This window comes from Schistocerca americana, chromosome 6, assembly GCF_021461395.2.
Source record: "Schistocerca americana isolate TAMUIC-IGC-003095 chromosome 6, iqSchAmer2.1, whole genome shotgun sequence".
In the NCBI taxonomy this organism is placed as follows: domain Eukaryota; kingdom Metazoa; phylum Arthropoda; class Insecta; order Orthoptera; family Acrididae; genus Schistocerca; species Schistocerca americana.
In genome coordinates, this window is record NC_060124.1 from 188,278,317 (window position 1) to 188,290,979 (window position 12,663).

Consider the following 12,663-nt stretch of genomic DNA (forward strand, 5'->3'; position numbering starts at 1 on the left):
AATACGTAAATGTTATTCTTCAGGAAGTGGAAGAAAATAAGTTACCCACATAAAAGTATCTGCCCTAAAGAGATTTCCCACTCTATGCAAACATGGAGCTTTTTGTATCATTTGTTACTAAAGCTTTCACCATCACTGCCGAATCCTACATGAACATGACTCACTGGCCTGATAAGAAAAATAGAAATGCAAAAAAAAAAAAAAAAAAAAGTGTACTGTGCATAAAGAGATTACAATCTCATCCACTGTTACAAATATGTGCTCACAAAAGATGAATCTGCGGAATAGTTCGTTGCTGAAGAGGGTACAAAAACATCCAACTGCAACCACATCTATATCAACATCCTTACACTGCAATTCACAGTTAAGTGCCTAACAGAACATTCACAGAACAATCTTCATGCTATTTGTCTATCATTCTGCAATTGAAAAGTGTGCGGGTGAAATGAACACTTAAATCTTTACGGGCAAGCTCAGATCACTGTTATTTTTTATAATGAACATTCCTCCCTATGCAGGTGGGTGCCAAGAAAATATTTAATGTTAGGAGGAGAAAGAGGACTACTGAAATTTCATGAGAGATCCAGCCGAAACAAAAATCTCCATTGTTTTAATAACTGCTAACCCAGTTGCCGTGTCTGCTCTCCTATGAACTAAATCATTTCCAGTATAAAATGACATTGAACATCTGTTCAGCCTCACCTAGTTGTTTATTAGCGAAATATATAGATTTTTTTTATTCGTGTCAGAAGTACCATGGATACAGGAATATAAAAAAAATGAATAGCACATAGAAAAAAAATTAATTACAGGCATATGAAAAAATATATAAAATATATAAAATATATACAAATATGTGTGCACAGAAACAAAATGTTATAGGCATTTCGCCCATAAGCGGGCTACGTCGACAGCATTTGGGGTTGCCAACATCAGATCCTCTAAAGTGCAGTTCAGGGCAGTTATACATGTGCTGGGTCGTCTGCACCTCTCCACAGTCGCAGAGATTAGATGTAGTAGAATATCCCCACTTCAGAAGGTTATCTCTTGACCGTGCAGTGTTGGTGCGTAGCCTGTTTAACGATCTCCAGACCACCCAGTCCTCATCGTAACCTGGTGCCAATTCTTCCTTTGGTTCCATCCAGTGCCCTTCTCCCGACCGCTTCCATCTCTCCACCCTAGATTCAGGTTGGTCGCTAAAATCTTCGGTTGCTCTGAGAAAACTGCGTCTAGATTTCAAGCGTTTGGTGGCTGGCTGAGTTTTGTGGAGGGGGTGGCTCTCTGCCATCTCAGCCCTCGCTCTTTCACTATAGGCTGCCGCTTCTCTTCGCACTGCAGGAGGTGCAATCCCATCAAGATGGTAGAGCTTGTCTGTTGGCGTCGGTTTCAGACATCCAGTGAACATTGACTAATACCCTAAGCTGCAACTTTTGCGGGCACTCCTGGTACCAAATGAGCCATCCGAGCACGTCTCGGGGGCCTCACTCTTTCTGCCTTTTATACACGTTCACCCATTTCATTGCAGGATGAAATCTTTATCTTCGGTGTTACAGTTTTTCCCAGGAACACTAACAGTGCAAACCGTTTATTTAGTCAATAAGAGACTCGTTGCACACCGGCACACAGCTGGTCTCGAATACGTCAGCGGTACGTAGTTGTCACATGTTTAGTTGTTCCAGACTAACACATGATTTACTGTATGAGGAATAAATTACTGAATGTCTGAATGCTTACTTGTGCTGGTTTCGTGGTTTCACAGCATTTTTCTGTAACATCTGACCCGCTAGAAGAGCGCCACTTTTCAAACCGTTTCTGTTAGCTAGCTCTCTTGTCAGTACAGCTGTTCGGTATAGATTATGGAGTTGATTACAAATTATCTGAGCCATGCGCTAGAGACTTGAATCTCTCAACGTAGCTCATGAGTGGACGAGAATGCGAAAATAAGTCCCTTTTCTTATCCCAGTAATTTGTTTAACACTGTTATTTCCCGACAAGCAGAGATTTGAATGTTCTATCCTAGATCAAAACTAGTGACAGTGCAATGTCTGGCTTGTGAAGGAGGGGTTTTTGTATACCAGTGCCTTTTCGCCCTGACAGAGAGATCTGAAACTTCCCGTGTAGGTCAGAAGTGGATGACAATATAATATTAATGATCTATCTTATCTGGTGTCTGCCGGAGGGTACTTTGTATACCACTGCTATCTCCCCCATTAAGATATCAGTGCAGTTACGGTGTCCCTAGCTCTTCCCTTGTGGTATGAAGTTGGTGGTTGCGTGGTGAATAATCGGTGCCGAGGACGACCAATCACGTATCGAACGTCGGTAACCGATTAGTTATGAGCAACGGAAACAAAAACGCAAGAGCTGTCAAGAATGAAAAAATTCCCAACTGCTGCTAAATCATTTCTAATTAATAATAATGGACAGTGTCTAATCATGCACATCACGTTTAGGTTCAGTAGAATTTGTCTCTAAAAACGAGACTATAATTCCGCATGTTTTGTTCATATTAAAGAAAACTGACATTTTCAGAAATTTTTCATCTTTCCAGGATATTGGGGAAAATGTTAAATGGATAATTTATTTCAGAATATATATTTAAATATGTCTATGGTGATGTAGAAGAGACTCCCTTCAGTTTTTTTATTACAGAACCAAAGCAAATGGGCAGATGTGAAAGAGAATTAATCAGTGTGTCTACTACGGTATCTATCAGCCGTGTGGCAGAGGGAAGAATTTACAGTTTATTAGGTCCTTCCTCTAGATACGTTTTTTTGGATTCCGAATATTGATATTTACAACTTTTGTTACTGTTGTATGTCTAATGTCTTGAAATCTTTATTTAACAATGTTTATAGTTCTTCTGACGTTATGTCCAGTACTGTGCTCAATTCATTATGTTTCACTTTCGGGTGCAAGAATAATATTGGAATTATCCATTAATTGTGATCGTATATATTCCCGTTGTTAATAATAAACTCGTATTAATCTGTTTCTTTTTTTCGTATATTTCACTTACGTCACTGACCTAGGAATTGTGTGCCAAGTTTCACGTCCGTAACACTTTCGTACCATCACGACATCCTCCACGTTCGAAGTGTTCAAACGTGTGTGTACATGGTAACTGTTAATAATATAAAACCACTTGGAGAAACTATTATAAGCTACCGCATATGCAATTCGACGGTGTCTCACAATACAGTTTCGTCCCCTGAAGTTAATTCGGCATTATACTGGTGGTGTGGTCTTCGCGAACTACAGAGGCCCTCTGAAACATTTGTATCTATCTCTTAGTCTGTTTCGAAGCTCGCTCTGTCGATCTCCAGCTTAATATTATTCAAGCTCAGAAAAGAGCCATTTTTGTACCCAAACGAACTACACTTCCACTCAGAGCTTCGTTTCATAAGTATCGAAACTTCTTCGTCAATGTCTGGTGCAAACAAACTTAGTCCAACTAAAAGTTCAATGTTATTCAAACTTCACAAGATACGGATGTTTCGAATCCGTTCATATTCATAAGCAGTCTACACTATTACCACACATCTTATTACAAAATAAACGAAGATACGTCTCTGGTGAAAGAGATTTGTTGTACTCTTCGAACAAGTATGGGTATTGGTGTAATTCCACTCCTTGCTTCTATAGCAAACATGATATATAATCCTGTAGGTCGTGCCTGTAGCTGCACTCACATGTATGGACCTGTATCACATCATCACATTAGCTATGTTTCGAGACATTTCATACTCGTTCACCTGACATAAAACACGAATAATAATTCTGAGAGTGACGTTTATATTCGATACTATCGTTCGCTGATGAAAGCTACAAATTCCTTGTTTATGGAAGTTTTACTTTTGTACTGCAGTTATTGTGGGACATTATGATTGTGACAGACCAGTCACGTATTACGTATGGTTGGTAAAGCGCTGTGGTACCATCGGTAGCAATCGTCGCTCTTTAGCTAATATCCAGGGCGAATTTTTCAACAATGATATATCGCATGACATGAAGCGAGCAGTTGCGTAGCAACATTGCGATTGCGAATCGTGTTGCGTAAACATATTGTCTGTGCTTGCGTGATTTTCTTTGAGCAGTTGTTTGTGCTATAGTGTTTATTCTGGTGTGAGACAAGCTCTTTAACTGAATACCTGAACTGCTTGTCGAAGACGCTCTTCTGACAGAAGAACGCACGAAGGCAGCGTTGTGTGGGACGCTATACTGAACCGTAAGTGACCAGTCAGCGTCTTCTGTTGCTCTTCTCTCACTCATACTAACATGCTTTGCTGTTGATGTCGACTGCAACCAGTACTGCTGAACGCTGAGGCTCACGCATCAAATCAGTCGTATGTATGTTTATTTGGCTTTTTAATTGTACCTGCAACATTTTACCGAAAATAAACGATTGTTTACAGTGATCTTAATTTATCTTCAATCTAGGAGAGCAGTTTTCAAAAGTAATCTACCAGAGCATTTCCTAAAATCTTGGGACAGGATTTTGATAAATGATGTATTGTGATAGGTGTTTTGTATTCTATGATTTCCGATAGTTTTTTGTTTCTATTATGAAGCTGGTTTAGTGGATATGCACTAACAATTTTCTGCGTCGTATCAGCGTGCTGTGTCATATTATGTACTGCATGGTGCGTGTATTAGAAATATTGTTAAGTATGCTATTCGTGATTCACAAGCTGTACACAAAAAACACACTGTATGTTTTTGCTGGCGCTGGATCTCGGGGGTACCCACCTGGAAGGAGATGGGAGGGACAAGCAGCTTTCTCCCCTAGCAAAATATTAGGATCCTGTTCAACCAAAGAGGCGTGAAAATTCTGTATCATTGTGCAGAAATGCAGTACATGCAAAGGATGCTGACTAGCGGCATGTATCGTGAAATCTCTAAGCCATTCCCAACTTCGCAGCATAGCTAATATGTGTTGACTACAACCCCTCCCCCAACACCCCATTCCTACCACACATTTGAGTTACGCTCTTGTTGCGTTGCGTAAATAAATGCTGTTTATCATGTTGTTTATGTGCTATGTAATTGCATACAATTGATCATACGACTGGTTGTCTCAGCTATCGATAAATTTTCCGGGTTGTATGATCGTGGGCCATGAAACTTCTTTGTTTCTGACGCTTCATCCACTGCTGCATTGCACATCTTAGCTGTTTAATATTTTATTTAAGTGAGTTTAGACACATAAGCCTTTTAGTTTCAGTATAGATCGACCCTGTAATGGTAATGTATTTTAGAATAAGAGAACAGATAGTGAAGTGGAATGAATTTAACTTAGGGACGGAATAACTTTTGTTGATTATGAAACGGCTTTTGACAAAAGGATCTGGCAGAGTATGTAAAATAGAGGCTTCCCAAAGCTTCTAATCATATGTGTCGAAGCTCCTTGCAATGAGGAAAGTTTATAACCTACGTAGGGAGCAGTTTGTCTAAATAAATAACAACACAGGCAGTGCGACAACAATGTGGCCTGTCTGTGGAACCTCTACACACATGTCCCAGTCAGGACTGAGAAACAAAGTATCATCTACGGCATAAAGATCAACAGGGACAGATGTTTTAATATTCCTGTATTCGCAGATGATCAAATTATGATATACCGACAATGGAATGTGCAACAAAATCCTAAAATTTAACGTAATTTCCCAAACAGTTGGAAATATGCTACAAAACCAAGACACAGGTGAAGTTTACTATGTCATGTCAGTACTCAATACGCTCTATGGATCTTAATCCAGGTTTACCACACAAAAGGATATAAACATGGTACATGCTGCGGAAATAAGATTCTCCCTACTGTTAATGGGTGCAGCAGGGAATACGGTTTCAGAAATGTATACATTAAGAATAAATTACTACTTGATTCAGTGCACCAGAAAATAGACCTAAACAGGAAAAGATGGTGGAATGTGTTTCAATAGCGTTTATTTCAATCTGCGGTAGTACGAGTGTGTTGACTGTAATTCAGTTTCCAGTGAAACCGAAGGCCTGTACCAGACGTTGAGTAATTCTGTCAGCTGTGACTTTCGGGCGCACACCCGTTACGAGCTGAGCCATCCGAGCACGTCTCTCAGGACCCAGTTCTCTCTCTCTCTCTCTCTCTCTCTCTCTCTCTCTCTCTCTGTGTGTGTGTGTGTGTGTGTGTGTGTGTGTGTTTGTGTGTCTCGTCTGTCTGTCTTGCTCTTTCTCTCTCTCATACACTTACACACATTTCACTGCAGAATGAAATCTTCACCATCGGTATTACTTATTTTCCCCAGGAAACACTGCAAGTTATTTATTTAACTAGGAAGAGCCTCGTTTCACGCAGGCGCATATCTGGTCTCGAATACGTCAGCGGTGCATAGTTGTCAATGTTTAGCTGTTTCAGACTGTCAGACATGATTCAACATATCAGCATAAAATTACTGAATGTCTGCACTTACTTCTGCTGGTTTCGTGTTTTCGCCACGTTTCTGTTAGGTAGCTGTCTTCTCTGCCTGTGTGTTCGGTACAAATTTTGAAATTGATTCCAAATTAACTTAGCTATGTGCTCGAGTCTTGAAAGTATCATTATAGCTCATAACTGGATGACATGACATAATAAATCTCTTTCTTTTGTGGTGTGAGTACTTTTTTTACCACTGTCATTACCGGACGAGTAAAGATTTGAAATTTCCAACGTAGATCAAAACTGCTGACAATGCAATGTCAACTCACTTCTTTTTTTTCTAGCGTGTGACTGAGGGTACGCTGCTTACCATCGCATTTTTCCAACTGAGATACAGATCCCAAACTTTCAATGTACGTCAGAAGTGGATGACCATGCAATATTAATGCGCTATCTCGTCTGGTGTGTGGTGGAGGGTACTTTGTTTACAACTGTTATCTTCCTCTTTTCTTTCCTTTTCTTGTCGTGATTGAGTCCCAGGCAGAACCATAGACAATAACCCTTCGTGTGAGCTGATATCTCTCTATTTTTTCCCTTTATGGTCTTACCGCAAGGTAGACGCATGACCAAACGATACACTGGTTGTATCAGGAGATAAAGCTGAAATCTACCTCATTCTTGTGATCTCATCCAAATGTTTGAAATCGAGTGAAAATGCCATTCATGATGCAGGCTAAACAGAAAATAATTATTTAAATAAAAATTAGCCTTTAAATTACTGAGTCTTTAAAGAAGAACAAGAAAGCATTAAATAATTTCTCATATCCCCATACGGATTCATAACCACATATAAACAATTTTGAGACTATGTTATTGGGATTTTATAATATCTGTGAAAGTACCTGCGAGATATAAATTGAAAAACGTGGGACCCTTGTTGTATATAACTGTCGCAGGAATAATCCACCTCCTATCACGTGCTACATGCGCTTCACGGTTTTCGTTTTAAATTTACAAGCATTATTGAATACATTAATAATTCACTACCAGATGTATTTAAGACTACTTACGTGGGATTAAAAATCTGTATGGACCTACAAGAAATTATTGTACACTTCTTTCTGAGATACAGAAACGTGATATATTAAAATCTGATTTTCATTTAAATAATGGTTCTGCGGTCCGTACTCTTATGTAGATCAAAGTTTTCACTCAATCTCAAATACTCTGATCAGAACACAGCAGAGACGATTGGCATACTTCCGGTTTATTTCTACTTCCCTTCAACTAAGTCAGCTAACTTACAGCATTCTCCTACATATATCTCGCTGCAAACGCAGTTCCTTCTTCTCTCGATCATTCTTAACGTTTAAAGGTTACTGCGATTTTGGTAGACATCACCACCGTATATTTCGTTGTGGTTGCACGTGCATTCCAATGAGGCCGACTGCTACTCCTGTTTGTGAGAATTTTGTAGCCTTTACTGTAAGCCACGTACCATATATTGTGAGCTGTAGCAAGCATACACAGTTTTAAAGGGGACACGTACAGCTGCACATTCAAGGGCGCCATGTTGAGTTACATCTCAATGCAAATGTGAGCAATAGATAGTATCTATGCTAGTTCGATTGAGACGAGATTCATCAGGCCAGATAAGCATCCTACAACAGAAAGAGAAACTATGTACCCCATTCCGTCTGTGGCAGAATCGTACAGTTATATGGCAGTAAACTAACATTTAGTTTTCAGATACGAAATTTCATCTTTCTCCTGATGGAAGGTAACTAATGCAACTACCAAAATCAATTAAAATGGATGAACTGTAATCTGAACCCATCTATAGCCGTATCAAGCACAAATGTCACACTCATATCTGACTCGGCTATTCTTACTCGTCCTTAGTACAAGGTATTCGACCATCGACCACGGGTACACCGTTATTCATTAAGAAGAGGTGGCCGGGTTGCCGGACATTTGGTACTTTATCCACCGGTGTCTTTCTTTCTTTGGGCTGAATTTACTAGCAAATCGCTTGTAGGTCATTCCCATTTCGATTTCCATGTTGAACTGGTAAGGCGAAGAGTGTGTGGAAATATGTGGGGAGGGGACGAATACATCGAGTAACACGAACTAGTGTGGCCATAGGTTGCCGTGACGAACAGAAAAAGAAACCGAAAAGAAAAACAAAAGCGTACCGGTCGGTAAAATATAACACTGCATTTTGTTCCATGACAACACGTGTACTGTTCGTACGAAGTCTGGAAATGCACAGCGGAACCCCTTTTTCTTTACAGTGATGTGTGTGGTATAACACTTATCCGAAAACAGTCTTTGAGACGCTACTACTCGCCAATATGAGTCCCAGCAACGCCACTGAACCTAGTCACTGATTCTGTATGTATGTTTTTAGTACCTAATGTCATTACTCTGATCAGAGTTTATAAATTGTCCTACGTTATCGGAGATTTTGACGCTTCTAGTGGTTTCATCTGCATACTGCAAATTGTTTACAGTAAAAAGTCTTAGTAGGACCCTCGCCCTACTCTCATTCCAGACTTTCTGACAGTCCAGCAGTCCAAATGGACACGCAGTAACTCTAGTAGATTAAGGTGTAAGCTCTGCTCAACACTTGAAGTGCGATTTTGGTTTTTTCTTCACAGATGTTGCGGAGGCTTTTCGGCGTGTTCTGCCTCCGATCTGGCCGGGGGTCAGATGATGACTTTTACGGAGATCTGATAGACGCCGATTTGGTTGGAAAGCCAGAGGTGAGGAACATCGAGATGTATTGAAAAAACAACAATCAGAGTTAGGGGTAGCAATTTGTTGCTTAATAAGATAATTAAGTATACATTACAGACGGCTATTGACACTTCTGTATTTAGAAAATCTTTATTAATTACTGGGAGTTATAAACAGTACGGTGTGGAACAACAGCTTTTTTTTACCATCATATAAATGTGCTTGCAGCACCAGTCACAGGAACTGTTGACGGAGTGCATACACATTCGTTTAATGAGAATTCTTCATACAGAAAGGAATTATTTTGATTTAAAAAATGATATTAATAGTCAATGTTAACCTAGGCATTATAGTAATTTTTATACTATGTCGCGAGTAAACATCCGGAAAATATTAGACTTTAGATAAACTGTAGGAAACAAACCAAAACCAACGAATGAATAAATTGTGACAGTAGAAACAAATGTCCCACAGAGGATGAGCGCCGCGCGTTGGCGGCTGCGCTCAGACGTGGACGAGTTGGTGCTGCTGGCAGCGCAGGCGGAGAAGACCCGGCCACCGCCTGCTGCTGTTGACGGAGACTGCGGCAATGTCATCGGGAAGGTAAGGCGGCACTGAAGCCAAAACTTCTTTAATAACTCGCCAGTATTTAATGTCTTAGATTGCATCCAACATAAGCTTTTTTCAGACCACTGTAGAGTAGCACAAGTTTAATTAATGCTGGAAGATAATAAATACCATCTTTGCCACAGTTAATGATTGTGGTTGAAGCCTCTTCCCTTTCTTCCTTTCACATTCAAAACAGAAAATTGTTCTCTCTAAGTGACGCTTCCTACAACACAGACTCTCTAGAAATTTTTTTCTACTGTCGCATGATGAAAGTTTGAAGTATTTTAATGTGAAGAATTGCTCTAAAGTGCAGGTGAAAGATGGCTGGATGATTCTGACGACCGCCGAGATCCATGAGCCGCCTCTGACGGAGTATGACGAGGACATCCCGCCGATACCTCGCCGCCGGAGAGGGTGTCGCAGGTGCTGGGCGGAGAAAGTCGGGGTGAAGACCGCTGCGAGCCCACACGGTGGTTGGTCACACCGCCTCACTACCCACTAAACGTATTCATGACGAGGATATCCCGCCATTGCCTCGTCGCTAAAGGGGGTGTTGGATGTGCTGGACAGAGAAAAGCGGGGCTACAAGTGTTGTGTGTCTGTAAAGTGAATGGGGACACCGGCTCACAAATATTTGAACTGAATAAATAACTAAATAAACAAATAAAGTATCTTTGAACTTGAGCCTTTAAATGACGCCATGTAAAAGAACGTTAAATATGCTTTAATCTTACTCGACTCCAATAAATGTGCGTGTGTGCAGTGTGGACAGGGACACCACCTCACTAGTCAACGAACATATTCGTGTGGTATCAAGTGCACTGGATATGTACGATATCCCAATGATGCCTCGTCGTCGGAGAGGATGTTGGACGTGCTGGCAGAAAAAGTCAGAGCTGAGACTGTTGTGCGTCTGCAAAGTGAAATGGGGCATTGGCTCACAAATATTTCAACTGAATAAATTACTAAATGACTGAGAAAATTATCATTGAACTTCTGACTTTATAAGCATCTGAGTAAAAGACTGTTAAGCATGCTTTAATCTTATTCAACTCCAGTTAAAAATTTACTGAAATAAAAATCACTTATTTAACCAAAATTGCATGTTCCTCTTTCTCTATGCATATATGATTGCATAGCGACAAATATTTGACAGTGTAAAATTTTTCGTCTATATCCCACAGAAATATTATACACAGACTAACTATATTACCAGCACAGAGAAAATCTCAAACATGTAAAATAACAAATGATCTAGAATACATTTGTTTCACAACTAACTACCAAATAAATTACAGAAGTTATCTATTTTGCCTTAGTCTTTTAATGACTTGTTTCCATTCGTGCTTTGGGCAATACGACGTTTAAGTAAATGCCTTTATTTCGGAACTAGCGTAAAATTAATTAGTCATTCTCTATCATGAAACATCAATGGCCAAAAGTGTGTTATTCGCCCGAATGAATACGGTACAACTAAAGACAAAGAACGAACATCTAAATACCGAATGAAACATGCTAGGGCCGAAATCCTACCAGAGATATGCTGAAAAGTTTCTTACCCTCCTCTGAATTTCCATGATACGATTCTGGGGGTAAATGAAACTAATATTTTAAATAAGTAATGGTAAACTTATGATATTACCGTAGCCCTTAAAGCTACAAAAATCACATACGATATTCGTGTACAATTTTAACTGTAGTGCAACAAATTGAATCCTCCATACGCTGTAAACCAGACTTCATTAATTGTTGGTAAATGTAGTCTCCGGTTTTTAAGTGTTCAAGAAATCTGAAAATGTCACTCGAGACTTACCACACTCACGCTGAATTATAGTGTCCATTTACATTCGTTTATGGTACAGGAAAGAGAGAAGTCACTAAATGTAGTACCTAGCAACGTAGCAAGTCATGTACTGTATACTGGATCTAACTGAACATGTAGATGCCAAAATATACACATTCTTTACATCACACTAGAAGTGTTGAAGTACACAAAAATGGTTTTAGAGACAACGCTTACGTAATAGTGCTGTAGTAATGGTTCAGTTTACTTAGAAATGTAAGTGAATTAGTAAACCCAAAAAAGTAAGAGCAAAGTTTGTACAGGCAAAATATTTGGATCATACGACGAAAGATTCAAATAGTGTTTAAGCATCATAAACACGCTTGTAGAATCGGTGACAGAATTTGCGAGAACCTTCGCCATATCTTTTTGCTAAGTTGTACAGCTTTACTGTCTCTTCCGCAGCACTGATTTGATTACCGTTACTAAGCGGTATAAGACCCCTTACTTTTTCCTTACTGGACACGATTTCTTGCTCTCCATCAGAACCAACGAAAAGCACAGGTCATGGGCGACTTCTAAACACAAGACCAGCTGCTTGTATCGAACACATGAGTGTCACGATAGTTGAACTGCGGAATAAAAAAGCTTTATTAACAAGTAAAATTCACAGTGAAATTAGCCTTTTGATAAATTTAGACTATCATAGTTAAACTGTTCTCCTAGTTGTTGGTGTAAAAAGATAACTCAGAAGAAATTGACCACATAAAGCTGCCATTTTCTACATTTACAGAGTATTGAACGACGCTCAATAAACTTTCCCTAACGCAAATCAGTTGAAAGGAAAACTTAAACATTAATACCTGCAACCGTAAATCACAAGAAGTATGCTAAAACACAACTGTTCATACTCATCATCAAAAATGGTTCAAATGCCTCTGAGCACTATGGGACTTAACATCTGAGGTCATCAGTCCCCTAGAACTTAGAACTACTTAAACCCAACTAACCTAAGAACATCACACACATCCATGCCCGAGGCAAAATTATAAATTGCGATCGTAGCGGTCGCGCGGTTCCAGACTGAAGCGCCTAGAAACGCTCGGCCACACCGGCCGGCTACCCATCATCCTTTGATGGC